A 25,248-nucleotide genomic window follows, 5' to 3' on the forward strand; every position below is an offset into this window, starting at 1 on the left:
TGGTCATCATCATATCCAAGCAAACAACATGGATATGATCTATCTATACATTTTAGGGAATATGTTTGAATGGTAAGGATCAAAATTCTCTCATAACTGGGCATTCAAAGGTAAGAAAGACTCAAGAACAATCACCTTTTCCTTAGAAATTAACTTATTGTAACTCTAGCTTATGGAATCTTCATTTAAGGGTTGTGTTTGAATGGGAATTACTGTATTCAACATTTCTTGAATGGATGAGGGATAAATATGGAACAGGGAAACTCCATTCTTGGATACAATAACTTAATTGTTGGGTATATAATGCTCAACACACCAATATATTAATTAAGGGTAAATGCAGGTCTGGGGAATAATAAATTGAGCTAAAGAGGATTCCCAGACCAAGGATATGTCCTGATGGCCTTGGAAACGATGAAAATCCCACTCCCTAAGCTTGTATAGGTCAAATTTACAATGGATCTCATGAGTATCTACAACCTAGTCAATTAATGGTAGGTATTCTAAATTTACAAGTTGGGAAGAGTTTGAGGATTGGGGATTTTTGTCACTTTGATCTTCATGTTTACTTAAAAGAAATGGAGGAAAATATTTATACTTTACCCATCAATTTACAACTATCGATTGTGTAAAATGTCTCTAGAGACAAATTGCATAGTTTTCTCAAGTATACTGAGACAAAAAATGTTCTTTACTCTTTATTGGTTATTCTAGTCATTTTGAGAGAGGTGACCTGATCTCATTAGACAAATACATCTTCGTTTGAAAATTACAACTTAATTCTTGCTTATTGATTGCTTCTAACATTATTCTCATGCTTATGACACATGGACCAATGATCTTCTGCCACCTAGATGCCAATTGGATTGGTTACTACTTTACCTATCTGCCACTTCACCTCTACAGTTTTTCGATGTGACGCTCTGTTGTCCGATGGTGGTCCAATTTACATCACTAAAAGGAATATAAGGTAGGGTGGGAAGGATAACTCTTTACGTGACACATGTCCCAGTGGTATATCTCAAGCACAATCTCAAACCCCTCCCCCTTTTCATTAACCATCAACCACTCTAAGGCCTCCAATATTTCTTTTCAATCATTGATTTATATGGACCTTGTGATACACTCCAAAACTTGCATAATGGTTAACACAAGAGCTAAAATGGTGGCAAGGACATTTGTTTAATAAAATTTGATTTTTATAACTATATAAATAAACTATAAAGTTCTATATATTACATTGAAAACTTTTAAAATTAACATATCATAAATAAATAAATTTTGACATAAATGTGAACCGTAAATTCTAAAATATAATTGAAAGATACACACCATACATTGATCACAACTAAATATTGATAGAATATGAACTAAACTAATATATAAAAATAATAATATACAAATGAGTGGGCCCTCCCCTTCTGGAATATGTTATTAAAAGTTAGTTGTAGAAATTGAAAGATTAAATGCATGGTAGAACTAAGATTGAAAACATATTTTATTAAAGTCTAAAATAGGCATCTTCAACAATAAACTAATAATTGATTTATAAATTCACTACCTCATTTCTATGTGATGTCCTCTTGTATTTATAAATATAGAGTTTTACATAAAGAGTAAGGTCCAAATACATGGACTCTTGTGACTCATTTACATTTAATTACCCTTGATTTCGATGGACCATAGGGTTTCTAATAGTTTCTAACTCAAGATTGAGCCCATGCATGTCAACATGTGTCATTATTTTTGCAATTAACTATAGATCTAACTATATTAAATTCGAAATTTCACATTTTTAGAATGGTCACATTTTCTATACGAAATCTAGAACTTGAACCTATTGGGATGACCTTGTGATATGATACTGCATGAAATCTAGAGTATCCTTGACTAATGCAAGAATTGCATAAAACTTAGAACATCTTCAACCTACTCAATATAAATTTAATATTGTTTTGCCATATATTTTGTTGGTAGCTATAGCATTTCTAACAACTTGAAGCCGATATCATTAGATAGGTTAGCAATAATCTTACGAAATTCCATAATTATAAAGAATTAAGAGAATTATAACAAAACAATCCTTCCTTACTTCATTTTACCTTAATGGGATGCACCTTATATATATGGTAATGGAAGGTTATTTAAGGAAAGACGAATAAAAGGGAATGATTAACCATAAAAATACTCCAAAATGGTAAACCATTATAAAGATCATAATGAACCATGGCAAGATTTAAGCTTCCTTTATAGCTTTGTTTAAAAATAAATTCTTTTAGTTGGAATGATGCCATATAACGGGTATTCCACTAATTGACTAATTGAAGAATGTTGTACTCATTTTGCTATATTTCACTAAGATTATTTTTTTAGGATGTGTTTTTTATACTCATGAAAGAGGGATGAGCATTCACTTTTAAAGACAAACAACTATGTGAGAGGTACTTGTTGTAGTTGTACTTGTTGAAAATTAACTTATGAAAAGGAGAATATGGCTATATTCCCTGATGTGTATATTTGGTATTAATACCTATTTGGGTAATGTTTCCATATTAAAATTGATCATCGTAAGCTAAAATAATTCATAGAGTAAAGGATTTCAACCTCATAAGCAACAAAGATGGTGAACCAAAATGTTTGGATATGACTATGAGATAATTTATAAAAAGGGTAAGGAGATTTTGGTAGGAGAGTAGGAGTTTCTCTCTCTTGAAAGTATGAAGAGGATGGGTCCATCTTTTCACTCTCCTTCATTGTCACAATTTGGTTGAGTGGCATTCAAAATGAATGGCTAACAAATCCAATTTTACTCTCTTGATACAATAATTTGAAATATAACTCCATGGATATTAGGGATACACTTGGAATAATGAAGAGCTTTTCTATAAAGAGCACATTTATTTAAACAAACAATCTGTTTGGTTCCTATACCAATAGGAGTCATAATTTTTGAATGGCTGAGATTAAACTTGTAATATGTACATACCTTTGCTTTCTGCAAATGTTTTCCATATTCAAAAAATTTAAAAAAATGTAAAGAGGGTATGTCCTAAAAAAAAATCAAAGGACAAAAAGAATAAAAAGGTCAAAAAAGATAAAAAATATGAACTCCAAGAAAAGAAAAGACCATGAAAGTGAGCAAGTCAAAATGCCACTCCTAGTTACTTTTGATACAGAATAAATGATTGTGTGCAGCTTGTTACCTTTGCCACAATCCATGATAGTCAAAATGTTTAAACTTGACTACTTCATGTTTTCAATTTTATGCTTATAGATAGAGAATAAAATCTGACCAAACTGTTTAATCTTGGCATATAATTAGATTAGGTAGAGTACATAAAAGAAGCTCAACTGTTTAATCTGAACCCTTGGATGTAATAAGGTTAGACTTAGTTAGATTACTATTGTAAAAGAAAAGAAAATGTTTTGATAAGTGTTTGCCAGCTTAAGTGCACCCTAATAAAGAGAAGTAAAAATGGTAGGATGAGTAGGTGGGTAAGTAGAAGAAAGGTTGCAGAATTGTGATGATTGTTAGATAAAAGTATATTGATCACCTTCATCATGAAATTTCTAAGTATGGATGAAATTGGACATGCATCAAGTCCACAAAGTCAAATTGATTAACTTCCCTCACTCATTACACCTTTCACTTAACTAATTTCCAATAAAAAGTCTTAAGTACCCAAAACCTTAAGTCAAAGGGACTCAGAGCATTTCTATAACTTCTGGAGGGACCAGACCCTCGGCCTAATGATTTACAGGTCTTAAAGTACTAAAAACCCCCTCATAAACATTCATCCCCTTCAATTCACTCATATTCCCAAACAAATCCCTTTTCCTAAGAAAAAACATCATTTTCCCCTAATAAGCCCCTTTTTCTAAGGATAAAACCTTGCTATCCTAGGAGAAGTGATCATCCCCCATGAAAGAAACCCCTTTTCTAAAAAAAAAACCAAAAATACTTTAAGCCTAAGTATAATGTGTTTATGATAATGTAAAATGAATGAAATACATTACACTTTAGTGCTTTTTAATTATCATATTAACTTCTAACCTTTATATGTATTAAATCCCGAAAAAACCAATGAACCCTTTTCCCATATAGTTATAAAATAAATCCCTATGTATTAATACCCCGCCCCCAAAAGGTTTGAAACATAAACTTTATAAAACCCCTACCTCGATAAAAGAATTAATCAACCGATCTGCGGTTAATTAATAATCTAACCCTTTGCCAATGAAAAACGCCCCCGATGCCCTAACCCCACCATAATCTATTCATTTAATCTAACCCGCTATGCTTAATCATGGGTCAGGCCCATCCGTTACCCTCCGTACGAACTCCCCACCTCGATCACCATGCGATCGGCTCCCCGTTAATCCAATGGTGGTCACACATATCTGGCGGCCTCCAACACCTGACCTTTACTCACGCGATATGGGTTGTTTTATTTTGGGCCCCGATGCTACGTGGCGCTGGATGAGTGGCATCAGGCGGCCTCTCCCCGAAACCACTCCAGCCACAAAAGCGGTGTGAGAAAACTCGCTTACCGCCTCCCGCTAAACGACAAAGCCATCACATCTCCCCCTAAAAGCCAAATGTACCTTTTCCCCATGTGCCCGCTAACGGTTGACTTTGCAAATAAAACTAAAAAACTCATTATTTTTTGTTTTATCATGAAAGAGCGCTCTAGACCTCCATGCACGCGACAGACTATGTTCAACTGCCAACCCACGTCCAACCGCCAACCTGCAGAAGCCACTGAACTTCCAGTCGACCCTCTAGTTCAAATAGACCTCCTGCAACCGTGCACAGTTGCCCGTCGACCCGTCAGAGCCAAAAATTCCAAGTATTTATCCAAATACATCGAGAAACCCTGTCTCATTCCTAAACCTGTTACTCAATTGCTTGAAATTATTAAGTAATTAAGTAAAAGAACTCCACAGTAACCCCAAACTACTCTGTAATTGAACCAAATTGCCCCAATTTGACTGAAAACCCTTTTCCCCATTCTTAAATCCACAAGAAATAAAAATGTCTACCCCTATCGCCATGGGTATTAGGCCAATTACCACTCCTCACCTAGACCTTGACCACCTTCCCCTTGTAGATAAAGATTTCCAAATCAAGGACACTACTGTCCATGAATCCCCTATTAAACTATACTGTTGATACAGGGACCAATACCTAAACCAAGCTGACCAAATTGGGCTTTGGGAATCCAATTTGCCCAAGTACCAGTTCCGAGAGGTGCATATCTTCCCTGAAATTGTTCATTATTGCCATACCAATTATAGCCCCAGTCAAAGAGCAGTGATGTTTCCAACCCAGGATGTACTCTTTACCATCACTGCTGAATCCATCAATGAAATGCTTCAATTGCAACCAGGGCAAAATCTGACCCCTCTTTCCATTAGAGACCTGCTAGACCAATTTCCCAAGCTTACCAATGCCAGACTTGCTGAAATATTCCAAACCTTTATTTTGGAAGAGAAACATATTCCAAAGGATTCTCCCCCCTACATGTGGACCATATTTTCTAAAATTGGCCAAGACATTGTGTTAATGATATCTAGTGTCTTAGGCCATACTACCAGTGAGTATATTGATGAAATCATTCTAGCCTTCATGTCCATCTTCACTCTAGGACAACCCCCTGCTGTCATGTATGATTATGCCAAACACATATCTGATAGGATGCATGAACAATTTTTGAGAATGGATAATGAAAGAGTGTTTAAGTATTCTTCAGTTCTGTACCACCTTTTCTTATATTATCAAGCTGATAAATTCCCATTTACTCTTCAAAAACTTGATACCAAAGGCAACCCTAGGTCAGTAGTCTTTTGGACTTCTTTGATTCACAAATATGAATCACCATATCCATACACAGACTTCATAGACCTTTTTGTTCATCTTGTAGTGACCATGCTGCTAGGAAGCCCTCCTCCAAGGATCAGTTCAGATATCAGAAGGATCCTACAGCTTTCAAAACAATACAAAGTAGGAGATTGGTACTTGTACCAAAATCACACAGAAATTAGGATCTATGGCTGTGAGTTAGCACCATACAAGTTACCCAGATACCTCCCAATGAGGTTATTTGCTCTGGAGTACTACAAACAGATAATCAACTCAGATGAGGTACATTTTGTGAAAGCCAAAAAGAAGGCTCAACTCAGAATCAAAGATCAACTAGGCCCCTTTGTGTGCAATAGTCGAGAAGCTGGAAGAGAAGTAGAAGAAATCCTTCAAAGGCTCAAACTGAAACAAAGCTTCATATGGAGATATGACCCCTTTGATTTCATCTGCAATAGAAGACAGAAAAACAAGTTGTCTCCCTATATCCACCACAAAATCCCTGAGATAGAAAAATATGCAAATCAGTTGGAATGGGTGGAGAATACTCTAGTAGACAGAGATAGCACTGAAGTTGTTGTTGAAAATGCATTAATTGATCTAGAGAGGAGGCTTGATGAAGGTTCTTTCATATAGGTGCCAGGAGAATCTCAAGCACAAAGGGAATCACAGGCACACAGTGAACAACAAGCAGAAGAAAGACCCCAGGTGCAAGAAGAGTCAGAACAACCAGACTTATCAAAAGAATTGACTCAAACAAGACTGCCAGAGCCCATCATGAGTACTCCCCCTATCGTGTAGACTCCTCTCAATGAGGAGAGAAACCTCAAAAGAGATAGGGAGGAGGCCACTGCTTCAGGCAAAGTCATTTCACAAACATATGTCAAAAGGCAAAGGTTAAATCCTTTCTCCGAGCAAGAATTCATAGAAGAAACAGTTGGAGCCACAAGCACAGAAAGAGAAGGGAGTAGGCATGCTACTCCCTCTGGAGGAATGCAAGAACCTTCCACCTTACATGCTCAGATGTTGGAAATATAGAAAAGTGTGGAAGTGTCCTCATAAAGGATTCTATTTGACCAAGACCAGGATATCAGAGAAAAATACAAGGAAATAAAGGCCAGGAATGAAAGGTTAAAAGCCCAAAGTTATGCACAGTACCTCAAAATGGCTCCCACCAACCAAACAAGGCTTATGTTGGCCTTTGATGCGAAAGAAGGAAAAATGCAGATGACTTCTTGAAGCCCACCACTCAGCAGCCCAGATCATCAGCTGACTACTAGAAGACAGATTTTGAAGTGCTGGCAAAGGACATACATCCTATTGACCAGATTGAATTGCACAAACAAACAAGAGAAATGGTATATTCCACTTTGACAAGAAAATCCATTGCAACCCATCAGTTACAGAATTCGCTGAATAATATATTAGCACAGTTTCAACTAGAAAAGGCTTCATCACAAGCCAAGGATACAAGAATCAAGTCCTTGGAGGACTTAATCATAGAGTTGGGACATGATCCCAAAGATGTTAAGGCTGCAGAAAAGTTAATTAAAAACAAGAATGATGACATAGCTGCTTTGAAAAAGCAGCTCAAAATTCCACATCTTCATCATCCACAAACAACAGAACTCTTAGAAACTCAGAAAGAGCAAGAAGAGCTTATGACTTGGTCCTTAAGCTAAATGATCAGCTGAAAGAAACATAGAAAGAGTTGGGTACATTGATTCAATCTAAACAGAGTGAGTTGGCCACCACACCACAGACTGTTATTCCCACAGTCTCTATTGCAGTTCCCTCAACATTGGCAGCGTCTTTAGCACCAACAGCTCCACTTGCTACATCACTTCCAGTCACAACAGAGTTTACAACTACAGGTACTTCAACAGAGAAAACAACAAAGTTAGTAAAAGCCATGGAGGAAATGTCCATCCAGGCTACAGAGCTAAAAAAGCTTAAGGAGAAAGTGGCAAGCTTAGAAACTGACTGTCAGCTTGCCCAAATACAACAAAAAGAAGAAACACAGAAAACCCTAAGGATGGGTGAGAGGATAAAGTTCCTTGAAAAAGATTTAACATTGCAAAAGCCACTAGGACAAACTAAGGAGATGCTCTGGGCCAATATCATTGACTCTGTTAATGATGTTTGGCCATCAGTTCAAGTAATATTCGAGCAAACAGAACTGGTGAAAGTGGCCACCGAAGCAATACAAAAGGTAAAGGAAGACCTAGGAGACCAACCTGAGGAAGCTAATCGACTCATCCATTTCTTGAACAGCAAGAATAGACATGAACTAGATGAGATGGGTGTGGAGGATAGAACAAAAACCATCATTAAAATAAAAAAGGTTCTCTCTAAAAGAAACCTTATGCTTAACTTAGAGAAAAAATGCCATGACTTGCAGGTTGGTATTGAAAGATTAATGGAAAAACTTCAAATTTTGATGAGCAAAGGCCTTCCCGATCCCATGGTAATCAATGACAAACTTATGACCCAGGCGGACTATGTGGACAGATTAGAGAAATTGTCCAAGGAACAAGCAAGCACTTCCTGAGTCAAAGCATTGCCAACAGGGAAAGTATTATACGATACTTTAGAAAATCTATTCTTCCTAGAGCATGAGGTGAAGCATCTCTTTGTCACCAAGCCAAATTTTGCCAAATACACTGAGGCAGACAAGATATATAGAAGAATGCTCAAGGTAAAGTTGCCTGAAAATGAATGGTGGGTAATAATGACAGATTTACTATAAGTTACCACAGTAAATCTGAAGGCAGGTGAAAGGACATATAAACAAGGTCAAAGAGTAACAGTAAAATATTAAAGACAAAGGTGATTCCAACATACAAATATCAGCCAGCTTAAAGAGCTCAAAATTCGAACTGTAAACAACCAGCACAATCACAATAAAAGGGACAACATGATGCAGTTTTCCATCTGTCTCTATCTTCATGCTTGAAGATATTTTGATTTCCTAGATTAATTCTCAAACTGTTATGAGATATTTTGTAAATATTTTTTGTATAAATACTTCACCTTTCGAAATATTTATGGTGGATTCAAAGACATTTCTATAGACATTTTCTTCTCAAGTTAAGGAGTTATTGTAATCAAGACTGGATTGGCTTGCTGGATCAAGGAATAAAGTAAAGACATTTCACAGGATTCTTGTGTAAAGCGGAAATCAAATAAGTATTCTCTATCTCATGTTTATTACTATTTCTCTTCATGTTTATAAATAATCATATGTGTCTCTATAAAATCTGAATGTTAAACTAGGAATGATATTTCAGAACTGGCTTGAATGCTCTCTGTCTTGACTATTAACATTCTTAATGTTTTCTGCTAAACTATATTAGTATGGGAATTCTTAATTGCTCCCTTACTTCCGTAGTTTTTCCCCTTAGGTCTATAGTAAAGGATTCTTAGTTGCCCTTTGCTCACGATCACTTCCTGCTCTTCATCTTGATCCCGGTCTAAGGATTATTCATTGCCCTTTCACCCTGGTTAGGACTACCTCATCCATTTAAACCTGAAGATTTGCCTTTTGCTTTGCTAGCCTACCCTGTGAACTATTCCTTCAGTGATTGATCTGATCCAGTTAAGCCATCCTTTGGTTGACTCCATAGCCCAATGGCCTGAAAGCCTTGCTCTGTCCATCTATTCCTATAATTCCACCACCCAACCAAAATTAAAACCTTATGAGCACTAAGAACTAGCCTAAAATCCCACCAAAACAAAGTTAAATTATAAAGAGCTCTCTCTGGACTTAGGTTGGCTAGAACCCGAGTCTAAAAGATTAGGTTTGTGGTTACCTCAGATTATTCTTTATTTTTATAACTTCTAGGGAAGACTTCTGAGTGATAACACAATCAACATTCATATCAAGGATGTTATCTAAACTCCATATTTCTACAAAAATAGGTCATTTATGGTTTCATAAAACATATGAAATTATCAAAATTGTCATTTTGTATAGAAGGAATGGAGAAGGAAAACCACATATTTGTGGTAGAATGTGTCATTTTCCACTGACACCAAGGAGAGATAGGGAAACTTCTAGGTGAAATGTAATCTTTACCCATCGTGCTAGCAGCGTGGACTAACATTTCAATGGACATCATTATGGGGCTACCTAAATATGCTACTAAATTTTTCACTATGATTGTGGTTTGATCATCTTTCCAAATATGCTCATTTTTGTCCTATACAACACCCCTTTAAGGTCTCTATGGTTTCTCAAGTTTTCGTGGATAATATATTTAAACTCCATGGTATGCCACAATCTTTTATGATAGATCATGATCCCATTGTCACTAATAATTTATAGGAAGAGTTGTTTCAACTCCAAGGCACTCAATTAAATCTTAGCTCCACATATAAACCTTAAACCGATGGTAAAACTGAAGTTATCAACAAATTCTTGCAAGTGTATTTCTAACGCTTTAAATCAGAGCAATAAAAATAATTTGTTTAGTGGTTACCTCTCAAAAATTGTGGTATGATACACCTTATCATCATGCCACTTGAATGAATCCCTTTGAGACTGTCTATGGCCAAAATCTCCCATTAGTATTATCCTACTTACTTGGAGTCTCTAAGGAGGAGGAGATAAACAAATCCCTCTTAGCTTTGACAAACATTCTATGCACTCTCAAAGATAATATAGTAATTTTGTAGAATCAGATGAAGCAATAGGTTGATCAACATCATTCATAATTCCATTTTCAATAAGGGGACCAAGTGTTCCTTTTTTGTAACCCTATAAATAGACCTCCCTTAGAGAAACCGCCATCGTATGAAGAATTTATGGGCCACTAAATTTTTTCCAAACAACTAAAAATTTTGCAGGTAGGACCCATAGTGCCAGTTGGCATGACGATGTCAATAGTACAGATGCTAACGTCATCCATACGGATGGTGATGTTAGCAGGGTGACATGGTCATACAGTTAGAGGAGAGGCAATCATAGGGCGACGCGTGTCAGCTGACGTTAGCAGCCTAGTTATATGGGTCAATCAAGACGCGCCACATGGAAGCCTAGTTAGAATGTCAGATTTCACTAAGGAGGTGACAAATTGGACCGGTCTGGTGGTCGGCGGAGATGAACTTGTCGCCTACTTAAAATGTCTAATGACTTTTAAAAAAATCGACAGGAAAAACGACCATATGGGCCTTATTAATTAAAAAAAATAAAGAAAATTATAGCTGCCAGCCGAGGGGCGGTTAAACCTTGTCGGACGGACTGCGATGATTAACAGATATCTATATATATATGACATAACCACAAAAACACGAGCAGTTGGAACAATAAACGATGATGTTAATTCATATATAAAACAAACAAACAAATGACGGGTCGACCCTGTGACCTCTGGCTCGGCAATCGGGCGCATTACCATTGGGCCAAGTGGCCCAATACACCCAAAGTGCCATGAAAAAATACTTAAAGCACTCATTTGCTGAAGTTTGGGGTAACGAGAGGCGAGAACCTCGACAATCGATGGAATCCTGTGCGTGCACGGGAGCTGAGGATGGAATATTTTGTGGCATATTCCAAGAATATTCCTGTGAGGGAATATGTAAAGAATCCAAAAGATTTTGTAGAGCCCCAGAGGTCACTAGCACAGAACAGGGTCAAATTTATAGTCATTTTTCATGATTTTTCGCCAGGAAGCCAACCATGTAGTATGTTTCTTCAGCAGAGGTCCACATTTTCAGGTCATCCCTGGAAGTGGAGGTATAAGGTCTCAGTTTCTACTTCATTGTAATTTGATTTCACTACCAATTAATGAAAGAGGTCTCCCCACATTGAGCAAGGCCTGGAGATGTAGCTCACACTAGGTGAACTTCGTTATCAAATTGTCTTGTGCCTTTGATCTCATAAACATTTGATTTCCGCTTATTTTATGTGTTTATGTTACTTGGTTACATGATCTTTGAAATGCAATTATGTATGCATCCTTGAAGTAAAATATCTGGATCAAGTTTGGTCAGAGCATGTATTCTTGATGCGAGTTGCATAAGTGAATGCTAACCAGGAACAAGCTCCAAAGAGGTGAAGGAAAACTCAAATCCTTTGATCTCGAAGCGGGGTGTGTAGCACAAAGACAAAACATGGTAGATGAGGAAGCTCGAATGGAGGAAGAGTGAAATTATCGCAAGATCTTCTTCACTATGACAAAGAAAGTGGACAAATTGTTTGCATAATATGAGAAGACAATCAAGCTTGAAAAGAAAGATCCAGATGATCATGCCTCGATAAAACATGGAGACGGAGGAGAAGAGCCCCCTCCCTCTCCATCCACTAGTGACAGTTCTTCTTCTTCCTTTTCTCATCATTCTAACAGGCATCATAGGAATGCATCTAAAAAGCCATTTTTTAAGCTAGATGTAAAGTTTGATTTGCCCACATATAATGGAGAATGTAATGCAGAGAAGTTAAACAATTAGATTAGACAGATCGAGGTTTATTTCCGGATTCAACCGATTGAGGAATATGAGGCCAAGATCCAATTAACATCTCTTCAGCTGAGTGGCACCACTCTCGTTTGGTGGGAGAGCAAGTTGCAGAAAGGTAGCAAAAACTTGGGTAATCTCCTTTCTTCTTGGTCCAATTTTGTTTCTGCATTAAAAGATCAGTTTTATCCTTTGGGTTATCGACAAAAAGATTTAATGGAATGTAAATATTTGAGACAAGGAAAGGGTCAAAATGTCCAAAGATTCATAGAAGAGTTTGGAAAACAAGCTTTAAATTTTGGCATTTCACTTGATTCACCAGAAACTGTAACAAAGTATATTGGTGCTTTACATAGTCACATAAGGCATTCTTTGTTGTTATTTGATCCTACTACTATTGATGCGGCCAGTGCAAGGCCATTCACCTTGAAAGCATGGGAAAGAATGACAAAGAATATCAACCCAAGAAATCATATTTTAAACCTCATAATGGCAAGTTCAAGGGAAAAGGAAAGATAAAGGAAAAGAAGGCAACAACAACCAAGAAGGAAGAAGGTACAAATCCATCTTACACACATTGCAAGAAGGAAGGCCATGCTGATGAACAATGTTGGGAGTTGCATCCACAGTTGAAGCCAAAGAGATTTAGTGGAAAGAGAAAGCAAAAGATGGTGGCAACTGTGCAATAGGACCTTGGATCCGACTTCGGTGACGAGACACATATCAAAACAATGGGCATAAAAGGTACCCTTTCTCTTCATGCTAATGAAAATTTTGAATTGCATGCAAGTACAAGTTTTTCAAATGAATCTCTTGTTAATGAATGAAAGAGGACTGAATTGTTCCACATTAGACTTGTGATGAAACATACTAATGTGGAAACCTTGTTTGATCTGGACTCACAAGAAAATTTGATTTAAGAATCCTTGGTTAAGAAATTAGGTTTGGAGACCAAGCCTCATCTGAAATCCTACCCTCTTGGTTGGGTGTGTGACAAAGCCAAATTACATGTAACCAAACAGTGTAGGACTAGATTTTTTATTTCATCCAAACTAGTAGATGAGGTTGACCTTGAGTTGTACCTTTGGATATCTGTGACATTGTATTAGGGAGTCCCTATTTGCATGACAGGAATTCAATTTATTTGGCCATGAAAACAAGTATCATCTCACAAAATATGAGGTGGAATACATTGTTAGAGTTCATCATGCCAAGATTAGTTCCAGTCTTGTAAGTCTAGGTTAGATAAAGAGATTGATCAATTTTAGCAAAGGGTGCATGCTCATGGTGGTGAGAGAAAAAGATGCAGAGGCAACTGAAGTTTTCTAATTTTGTGATCCCACTCATAAAAATGAATTGTATGAAATTGTTTCTAACTATAATGGGAATTTTCAGGAACCAAGTAGTTTGCCTCAAAAGCGTGAGATCCATCATGAAACTCACTTGCAGCAAGATGCCCCTTTACAAAATATTGGTATGTAAAGGTTTTCAGCCATTGAGATGGAGGAAATAAAGAAACAGGTACAGGAATTGTTGAACCAAGGGGTCATAAGGCAAGTTCGTCTCCATGTGGTTCACCCATTGTGTTGGTGCCAAAGAAGGATGGCACATGGAGGATGTGTGTGGACTACATGGCACTCAACAAAATAACGGTGAAGAATCGGTACCCTCTCCCTCGCATTGATGATTTATTAGATCAATTGAAAAATGTTGTCTATTTCACAAAACTGGACTTGCACAACGGCTATCATTAGGCTAGGATTGCAAAACATGACGTGTGGAAGACTGCATTCAAGACAAAACAAGGGTTGTTTGAATGGTTGGTGATGTTGTTCGGACTATGCAATGCTCTGACCACATTCATGAGGGTTATGAATGATGTTTTTAGGCCTTTTCTTGATTATTTTGTACTTGTGTATCTTGATGAAATTCTTGTGTTTCATAGAACGTGGGAAGATCATGTGAGTCATGTTAAAAAGGTGCTTGATGTTTTGCAAAAAGAAAATTTGTATGTTAAAAAGTCTAAGTGTGAATTGGGTAAGACCTCTTTGGTTTACTTGGGTGACATTGCTGGAGGTGGACAATTAAAAATAGATCCTTCTAAAACTGATGTGATTGTGAAGTGGCCTAAACCCACCAATGTTACAAAGGTTTGTAGCTTTTTGGGAGAAGTACAATACTGGAGAATATTCATTGCCAACTTCTCCGTCATTGCATCCCCCTTGCATGCATTGACAAGTGTGAAGCAAACCTTTCAGTGGGGAGGAAAGCAACAAAAAGCCTTTGATACACTGAAAGATAAGATCAATACTGCACTAGTTTTGGCATTACTTGACCTTCAACAACCTTTTGAGATCAAGATAGATGCCAGTGGGTATGCCACGAGAGAAGTGTTGATGCAGTAGAGGAAACATGTATGTTACTATTTATAGACATTTTCCCAATATGTTGTGAACTATCCCACATATGATAAGAAGTTGTATGCCTTGGTTCAAAGTGTGAAGAAGTGGATGCACTATTTGATTGGCAAGGAGACCATCATTCACATAGATCATCAGCTCTTGCAGTACCTCCAGTCGTAAACCAAACTTAAACAAGCACGCCATTTCAGATGGATGGGATTCCTTCAGCAGTTTCACTTGGTAATAAAATACAAGAAGGGCACCAACAACAAAGTGGTAGATATGCTTTCTCGCCATCCTATTTCTACATCTATAGTTTTGCAAAATGATTCTTTATCTTTTGAAATTTATGTTGAACAATATGTTGATGATGAATATTTTAAGGATATTTATGCAAATTTGACTCATGGATCGCAGGTAAACAATTACCATTTGCAAGGAAAATTGTTATACCATCTTGGCAAACTTTGTATCCTCGCTAATGAAAGAATACATGTAATTAGAGACGCGCATACTTATCTTGTGTCAGTTCATTTTGGTGTAGGGAAAACTTTGTCTCATTTGCAGAGATTTTGTTATTGTCATCACATGAAAAACATTGTAACCCAATATGTGAAGGGATGTGTGTTGTGTTCAGTTTGCAAGCCCACTAATAGAAAATTGGGGCTCTACACACCACTCCCTGTTCCGAGTCGTCCATGGGAAAGTGTGTCAATGGATTTTGTTGGCGGTTTTCCTTTGCCTAGGAGAGGTAATGACTATTTATATTTCATTGTGGATCTATTTAGAAAAATGTGTGCTTTAATGCCTTGTAAAAAGCAGATCACTGCAACAAACTACTCATCTCTTCTTGCAATTTGTATGGGTCCACTTTGGGTTGCCCACATCCATTGTGTTTGATCGGGACTCTTGTTTCCTTGGAGAGTTATGGACAAGTTTTTAGAGAATGATGGACACCTAGATGAAGAGGAGCATGTCATTTCATCCACAGGCCGATGGAAAAATAGAGGTTGTCAACCGCACAATGATACATTTACTCAGGGCCATTGTGGCAAGCATCCCAAATTGTTGGACGAGCAAATTCCTTATGTACAACAAGGCAATGCATTCATCCACTCAGAGCTCACCATTCGAGACATGCTTTGGATATTTGCCAAAGGATTCATTAGGCATGGTATTTGGGAGAGATGAAGATTCCAATGAGAAAGATGATAGGGACAAAGCACGAAAGTTCATTTAGTGAATTTAGATGATTCACGAGGAAGTGTGGGAGCAGTTGGAGAATATTCAAGCTCAATACAAAGATCGACATGACAAGCACTAGGTTGATCACCAATTCCAGGTTGGAGGTAGGGTGTGGCTCCACATCAACAAAGACATAATGAAAGGGGAAGGAAAGAAGTTGAGACCAATGTGATATGGCCCATTCACCATATTAGAGAAGATTGGAAACAATACTTTTTGTCTCGACTTGCCAACATACATGCAAATGTACTCAGTGGCGAACATTGAAAACTTGAAGATTTATGGGCCTCCTTTAATCATGGACACCGAAGAGGTTGGAAAGGTTCCTACAGTGGTCGATTTTTCACTTGAATACTTGGAAAAGCTACCTAAAGATATCATTCTTCATAGGAAAACAAGGAGTTCAAGATGGGGAGACGTGAAGTACCTTCGTATTGGTTTCAAGGGAATGCATCCAAGTAAGGCCCATTGGATTGAAAACGAGAAAGTGAGGGAGAAATTCCATCACTTTCCAATTGACTAATAAAGCTTTTGGTGGCCCAAAAACTCATTAGTGGGGAGGAATGATCTAGGAGGATCCTAAAAGGCTAAATTTTCAAAGTCCTCAAAGCATAGCTAAACTAGTATTAAGTCTAATATCTCATCATTCTGAATCTAGCAGTGTGAACGACACCTGAAACCAACATGGCATGAAGAAGTTATGACCCGCTGAAGCTTTTCCAAAACAACTAAAATTTTTGCAAGCAGAGTGCCACTTGGCATGCTGATGTCGACAGTACGAACGCTGATGTCAACAGGGTGAAGTGGCAGTACGGTCATAAGATATCCAATCATAGGGTGACACGTGTCAACTGATGTCAGTATCCCAATTAGCCTTACGGGCCAATCATGACGTGCCACGTGGCAACCTAGTCAACATGCCAGATTTCGCTAAGGAGGCGACAAATTGGACCGGTCTGATGGCCAATGGAGGCAAATTTGTTGCCTACTTAAAATTTCTATTGACCCTTAAAAAAATAGGTAGGAAAAAGGGCCCCATCGGGCTTATTCATTAAAAAGAAAAAGAAAAAAATTTACCGCAAACAGGTGGCCGGTCAAACACTTCCAGTCAAATTGTGGCGGTTAACATACATATATCACATATGACATAACTAGAAAATAGCAAGTAGTTGGAACAATGAACGACAATGCTAATTCATATATAAAACAAGCAAACAAACAACTGGTCCAGTGGGTCGACCCTGCGACCTCCGACCCACCAATCGGGCGCATTACCATTGGGCCAAGTGGTTTGATACAATCAAAGCGCAACGAAAAAATACTTAAAGCACTCATTCGCTAAGGGCTAGAGGAATAGGAGGCGCAAAACCTCGATGGATGACGAAACCCATTTCGTGCATGAGAGCTGAGGAGGGAATACTCCTATGAGAGAATATGCAGAAAATCTAAAAGATTCCGTAGAGATCCAAAGGTCACCAACACAGAACAAGGTCAAATTTATAGTCATTTTTCACGATTTTTTGCGAGGAAGCCAACCGTGCATTCTGTTTCTTCAACAAAGTTTCACATTTTCAGGTCATCCCCGGAAGTGGAGGTATAAGGTGTCAATTTATACTTTCTTGTAATTTAACTTCGTTGCCAATTAGGCCTCCCCACATTGAGCAGGGCTCAGAGACGTAGCCCACATTGGTTGAACTTAGTTATCAAATTTCCTTGTGCCTTTGATCTCATGGTTGCATTTTATTTCCGCTTATTTTGTTTGTTTATGTTACTTGGTTACAAGCTTTTTGAAATGCAATTCTGTATGCATCCTTGAAGTAAAAGATTTAGATCATTTTGACACCAATCGTTGATGATATGGATGTTTCTTATGACTTTGAATTAAATTTGTCTACTAATTTTAAACCAAATTCCTATAGAGAAGGTGCTTCTCATGATGAATGGAATAAGCAATGTAGAAAGAGTATGATGTTCTAAAAAAGAATTGAACATGGAAGTTGGGAGACCCTCCATTTGGAACCAAATGAATTGGTTGCAAGTGGGTCTTCAAGAACAAGTATAAATTAGATGGCTCACTTGACAAGCACAAAGAAAGGCTCGTGGCGAAAGGATTTTCACAGAAAGAATGGGTAGATTATGAAGAGACCTTTTCCCCCGTAACAAAATGGGCACCATCCAGACTCTCTTTTCCTTGGTAGCTCTAAATGGATGGAAGTCCATAAAATGGATGTAAATATTGCTTTCTTGAATGGAGACCTAGAAGAAAACATTTTTATGTCTCAACTAGAAGGTTTTGTTTTGAAGGGATAAGACAAAAAAGTATGCAAACTCATCAAATCCTTGTATGGCCTAAAAAAAGCACCACAATCCTGGTATGAAAAAATGATTTAGCATCTTCTGAAATTAAATTTAAAGCACTTTAGTATTGATGATGCAAATTGATTTTCCAAGAAATTTGGAAAAGTTGTTTTCTATCTTGTGGTATATGTAGATGCTTTGTTGATAATAGGGAACAATGAAAATTATGTTGCATCCATTAAGAAATATTTTAAGAAAGGATTCGAGATGACAAATTTGGGACATATTCAGTACTATTTGGGCATTGAAGTGACTCAACATCCAAGATACATATTCCTCTCTCAAAGTAAGTACATCAGAGAATAATTAAACAAGTTTGGCATGGTTGAATGCAATCCTTTGTCCATTCCAATGGAACAAAATCTAAAGCTCACATATAAAGATCACATCTAAAGAAGGAAATGAATTTGAGGATGCAACTAATTATAGACAGCTCGGGGGAAGTCTTATCTACCACACCACTTCCATACCAAATATTTCATTTGTTGTTGGAACCTTTTCTAGGTTTATGCAAAAGCTTGTGAGGGACATTGGTTTGCGGCAAAAAGAGTTCTAAAATACTTGAAAGGAACTCAAGGCTTTGGACTTTTTAACTTGAATGGATATTTTAATTCAAAATTTGATGGAGATAAGGAAAACAGAGTGTCTACTTCAGGCTATGTTATGAGTCTTAGATCAACATCTATCTTCCGGAAGTCATGCAAACAATTAGTTCCAACAAATTCCACAACAGAGGCAGAATATGTGGTAGCTATAGGAGAAACGAAGGAGATTGTGTGGCTCAGGAAAATTCTTGAATATTTGTAGGATAAATAAGTGAACTCTACTCCTCTTCTGATTGACAATACTTATGCAATTAAATTGGCCAAGAATCTCAAATTCGATGATCGAACTAGACCTATCAACACAAAGTATCATTTGATTCAACATCATGTAGAGGCCAAGTCTATTCACCTATGACATCATTACACAAATGAGAAAGTTACAGACATCTTCACCAAAGCACTTGGAAGAGAAAAGTTTGAAAGATTAATAATGATGCTTGGAATCACAAACACCCATGCATACTAGGGGGGGATGTTAGACACCTAATCCCCAAGGATTGGGAGAAAATATGTAAATATGTAAATAGAGAAATTCGATCAGTTAGAATAGGAAAATACCCTGGAATTGGAATCCCTAAGGTCACCATTATACTTGTATATAATGATGTTCACCTTCATGGAAAACACACATTGGGAGTTACCTTCATGGTCTGATGAAAACTATCCTACCTATGACAAATAATTTTATGCTTGGTTCAAAGTGTGAATTAGTGGAAACATTATTTGATGGGAAAAGAGATTGTTAGGTAAAACTTGAATCAGTAAAAGAGTCAACATTTCTCAGTCAAACAATGGTGGTTTTGGGCCCATGGTTTTGTGGCCATGGATTGCATGTAATGAAGCCTTTAAAAGGCTTGGGAAGACTTCATTAAAAGGGGCCAGGGAGGTGAGTGATGAAGGCTCACTTGGCTGGATTGGATGAGTTTTGGCCAACAGACTAATGGGATTTAGTTAGCTATTTTTTCCCTAAATTATGGCTTTCCATGGAAAAATTTGTGTGTGTTGTGTTGCTATGTTTCTAATTTATTTGTTCTCTTAGTATATTTGTTTTCTCTCTGGTTAATTTTAACTTAGTATCATAGCCAGGTTTTGGTTTTAAGGGGGTGCCTCTATTGCTAAGTGTTTATTTGGACTAGTGAGAAAAATTATGAAGAACAATGAGTTGTATATTTCCATCACCATGCTAGACCGGAATGAGATTGAGAGGCTTGTGTTCTTGTTTCGATGTTGTAGGGTGTACAAATTAAAAAAGCCACATTAATAAGGTAGGAAACTTTCTTTTCATGGAAATATTGGCAATGCCCAAGACTCATGTGGTAATGTGACGACACAAGGAGGAATTGATAACATGTAGGCAGGTGAAGGCACGAGGAGGAAGTGATAATGAGTGGCTAAATGAAATAAATTGAGTTGAAGTGCGACTAGACATGGTCATAGATTGAAGTAGTAATAAAGTGGCCTCTAGAATGATAACCAATGATCAGGATGAGGTATGAGAGGATTATGCACAAGTTAAATCCAAGGATGAGGAAAACAGGTTTAAGGAACATCAAGATGTGATAGAATCCATGTAGGAGCAACATGAGGTAGTACAGGTGATATTGAAAATTGAGGAGATCAACTAGGGATTTTGTAAATGTTGGAGGAATTATGGGGCCATGTGGAGTTAATAAGCAAGCTGAGAGGTTATAGTTACAGTGTGAAGTAGGCAGAGTCATGAAGTCTCTCATTTCACGAACGGAATGGGCGATCCACTCTATAGGGTTTGCCATAGTTTCCTTATGTAATGCTAGTTGTCGAGATTGGACAATGGAGAGAGATCGTGGGACTCATAAGAAGTTGCATCAAAATTGTTGTGTGGAGTAGAAACACTCTAACTGAAGATGCGTTGAAAGAATCTTTGAAGCCCAGAATTTGGAAGTCACATGGGGATAGGACAAAATTTATTGGTAAGCCAATTGCACTGCTGTTGAGTATGCATGGCCACTTCCATCGATGACAGGGTGAGGAGCGAAAGGTATAATAAGTTTGGATATTAGAATGATGGCTTACATGTGAATGCACAAAAAAGGAGAATGACTTTCGTGCCAACAATACTGTTAGAATTAAAAAATACATTGTGTCTTGGAAGGATTCGAAATGAAGATATAGGTGACTATGACAACAATAAATGTCAGCGAGTGATTTTGGAGTAGGCATGAGGGCTACAGTGTGTAGGAGTCATGGGGGCTTCACTAGAGGAGAAATACCATACCACATGCGTTCATATTGGGGGATATATATTGAGGAAAAAATGACATAATACATTGAGCATATAATAGGGGGTAAAAGGTTTTTATATGTTGTGTATAAAAATTAGATATCAAAGTTAATGAACAAATATAAAGGGGTATAAATTTTTTTAATGAAAAAATGGATACCTACAACGCCCAGTGAAAGTATGGGTTTTCTAAACTAGGAAGGTGTATTGGGTTCATATTGGTAGGGGGTTAAATATAGTATTTTTTAGAGTTATTTTTCAATATGTAGTCAAATTAAAGGTATTGTTTAGTATGCCATGAACACACATTATATGTCATAGGTTCATTGAGTGAATCCCCCATGGTAGGAGTAGTCCGTGGAATGTGAAAAAGAAGACATCTAGTCAACAAGGATTCATTCCTAGGGTGTTGGTCATGTTGTGTAGGCTCGTGAAGTGCAACCATGGAGGTTGGATCTAGAGAGGAGGGCAGTTGGATTTGGAGAGGAGAGCATTGAGTATGAGAAGGAAAAAAGGTGAGAGGTTGATGACATTTGTAAGTGTTAGGATAACAAAAAAAAATATTATGATAATGAAGTTGATCATTTTCATTGCATGTAAATGGGCATATTGGTGTAAGATCTAGTAAGGTATACATATCCTTGGGAAATTATTAGTAAAGTTTGGAGTTAGAACTAGGTGATATGGGGCATGAAAATTAATGGATACTTTGGATATAACATTTGAGGGTGGGGTGGGTAGGGTCTAGAGGTGAGTAGGTTAGTTCACTTGGTTGGTTGGCCCGTATTTAATCAAGGGAAACCCCAAGTCATGTTTTAAGAGGGGATTGTTAGGTAAAACTTGACTTGGTAAAAGAGTCGACATTGCTTGGTCAAACCGTGGGGTTTTTGGGCCCATGGTTTTGTGCCTATATATTGCATGTAATGAATCCTTTAAATGGTTCGGGAAGACTTAATTCTAAGGGGATTGGGAGGTGAGCAGTGAAGGCTCACTTGGAAGCTAAGTTTTAGCTAAAGAACTAATGGAATTATGCCAACTGGTTTTTCCTTGGATTGGAGTTTTCCAAGGTAAACTTCGTGTATATTGTTTCACTATGTTTCTAAATTTTTATTTATTTATTTATTTTATTTTTATTTTTATTTATTTTTTTTCTCCAGTTAATTTTAACGGAGACAATAATCCATATGGATCATCAACCTCTGCAATATCTTCAATCACATTCGGATCTTCAATAGTCACAACATTTATAGTGGATGCAATTGTTGCAACAATTATATTTGTTCATAAGATATAATAAAGGTTTACAAATTTTTTTGCTAATATGTTATCAATATCTTCTATTATTGCATCCATTGTGCTAGTACGATATAAAAACAATACATGGAGAATGTGTGTGAATTTTCGGGCATTGAACCATATCATGGTGAATAATTGTTACCCTCTTTCTCATATTGATAATTTATTTTATTTTCCAGAGAAAAATGCGTAATTTTGAAGATATGAATAACAAAATTACATGTTGTACTGGCTAGAAGCAGCATCATCAAGTCAGAGACCAAATGATAAGCAGAGACATGCAGAAAAAAAACAAGATAAAATACATGGTGGGGGAAGCTATGCTTTCTGCCCCTTCTTTTTCTCTACCCTGTGCCATTCCCCTTAGGATGGTGTCGAAGAGACAAGAGAAAGATGGTTTCCTGTCTCCATTTTGGCGTTGTCCTTGTCAGAGTCTGAGTTATCTGATGTGTGGAAGCACTTGTTCCCACTGATGTCCCCCTCGTCAGGGATCAAGTCGGCCTGCACCCTGTAATTCTTAGCTTTTGATTGGACTTGTGGAGATCCCCCTTGTGTATCAGGTTCCATAGGATTCTGACTTTCCTCTTGTGGGGATGGTTCTTCCTCCTCCTCTTCAGGTTTAGGTGGGGGGTATTGCCAACCTTTGGGTTTTTTCCCTAGAATCTTTTTCCTTATGGTACCCTTTTTGGCTTCTGGGAACACATTATGCAAATGCCCTATTTGTCTACAATTCCTACATCTAAACGTTGTGTTCTCATAATCCAAGCTCTATGTCCAAATTCGCTTATTGTGGATTAATCAGATTTTGTCCGGAAGTCCTTCACTGAGGTCTACCTCTACACATATGCGTGCGTAGGTGAAAATCCTTTCCTCTATTCTTTGGGAGTCCTGTTTTATGAACTGTCCAAGGCTATTGCCAATACCAGCCAGAACTCTGTCCTCCTAGAAATGAAGGGGGAGGTTGTGCATTCGGACCCAAACTGGCCTTCTGGAGACAACCATGGTTTTTGCATCGAAATCGGGGAACCAGGGAGTGGTAAACAGGCCAGTTGAACTCCAGAACCATGGTCCTTCCTATAGAATTTTGTCTCTAGCTTCAGGGTATGGGAATTTTACAACAAAGAATCCTTTGGAGCAGAGGTGGATGTCGCAATCTAATGACTAGTTTGTTAAAATCCAATGGAAAAGCTCTACTGGTTTAGGCCAAAAACAGTTAAATCGACAAATAATTGCTAGAGATTCAAGGGAGGCGCATTGCTCATCAGATTCTGGAATATCAATATTTAATTCTGGGTTGTTATTCAGCTACTCCACTATATAGGGGTTTGGAGTGTTTCCTGTTTGTTTGGATTGTTCAAAGGCTGTCTTTTTCCCCTGAAGAATGTGCTTGAAAGATAGGCCCTCATGTGCTTGCTTCTGTTTTGATCCTGAACCTAGCTGTGTGCTGCCTCCCAACCCTATTCTGCCCTTGGTTGCAGCCCCCCCACGTAATCTCAGGTTGAGTATAATGGTGGAATCAACATGTATGTGATACTCCTTCAAGGGTTGGTGGTCCTGTAGTATTTTTCCTTCAAACATCAAGATCTGTGAATGGCCAGGGTATCTGTATTTCCCCATGATGCTTTGCTTCAGATCAAGAACTTTGTCTGTGTTTTTGACCCAGAGTAAACTAGAAGCCCCAGCAGGAGATTTTAAAAAGATTTGAAAGCAGTTTGGGCTTACCTGGTTCCCATGTCCCATTTGAACCTTCTGGAGCGAGGAGACAACTTCCCCTTTAAAAGCAGAGGTTATCCGTGCTACAGGGGGAAGAACGTTCGTCGCCAAAGGTCAGACCGAACAAAGTATGATGGGTCTGACAACGCGCATGAATGCTGAAAGTCCAGGCCTATGCAAGGAGGGGCAATGGGTCAGGCCATCTGCCGACACAGGGTTCATTAGTGCAGTGACCTCGTGGAGGATGTAGGGGCCAACTTCCCAACAGCCGGGTTTCGAAAACTGGGGGAGCATCCGGCTAGAGTCCTTCCCCATAGCTCTAAACCCATCCAAGGCTCTCCACAGATCACCTTGCAGCCTACCGTGGACAAGTGATAACCAGGCCCAGCAGACTGTGCATTCGCTGAGCAAAACCCCAACTGGGTTCGCCTCCTGAGTTTGAGTCCGTCCGAAGATTGAAGTTTGCCACAGTTGCCGAGGGGCCGCAAACTGCTGGGTCGGCGTGCAGATACACCAGGATAAAATGGGGGAGCGTTCCGTGAGGTGGCTGTGGGGAGGGTCAGGGAGAGTAACCACACAGACCCATCCCAGCCCTGGCCTCCAAGATAGGGGGTCTTCATGTTTGTTCTTCGAGCCCTCCAAGGAGTAAAAAATGGTGGCTGAAACCAGGAATTTCTTTGCACTGATGAGAAACCCTAGCTCCATGATTTCCTCAAAATCGATCATTTGTTAGATCAATTGAAGAATGCAATTTATTTCACTTAGTTAGACCTAATAAGTGGTTATCATCAAATCATAATTTTTGAAGGTGATATTTCGATTTAAAAAAAAACAAAACAAGGTACATTTGAATGGATAGTCATGCCCTTTTCCCTTTGTAATGATCCTACTACTTTCATACGAGTTATGAATGATGTATTTAAGCCATCCAAGATGATTTTGTAATAGTATACATAGATGATATCCTAAATTTCATTCAAAATTAGGAAGATTATGTAATGCATTTTAGGAAAATATTAGATGTTTTGAAAAAGGATAATCTGTTTAAAGATG

The sequence above is a fragment of the Pinus tabuliformis genome, chromosome 6 (assembly GCF_031772625.1).
Source record: "Pinus tabuliformis cultivar Carrire ecotype Pingquan chromosome 6, CPIR1, whole genome shotgun sequence".
Taxonomy (NCBI): domain Eukaryota; kingdom Viridiplantae; phylum Streptophyta; class Pinopsida; order Pinales; family Pinaceae; genus Pinus; species Pinus tabuliformis.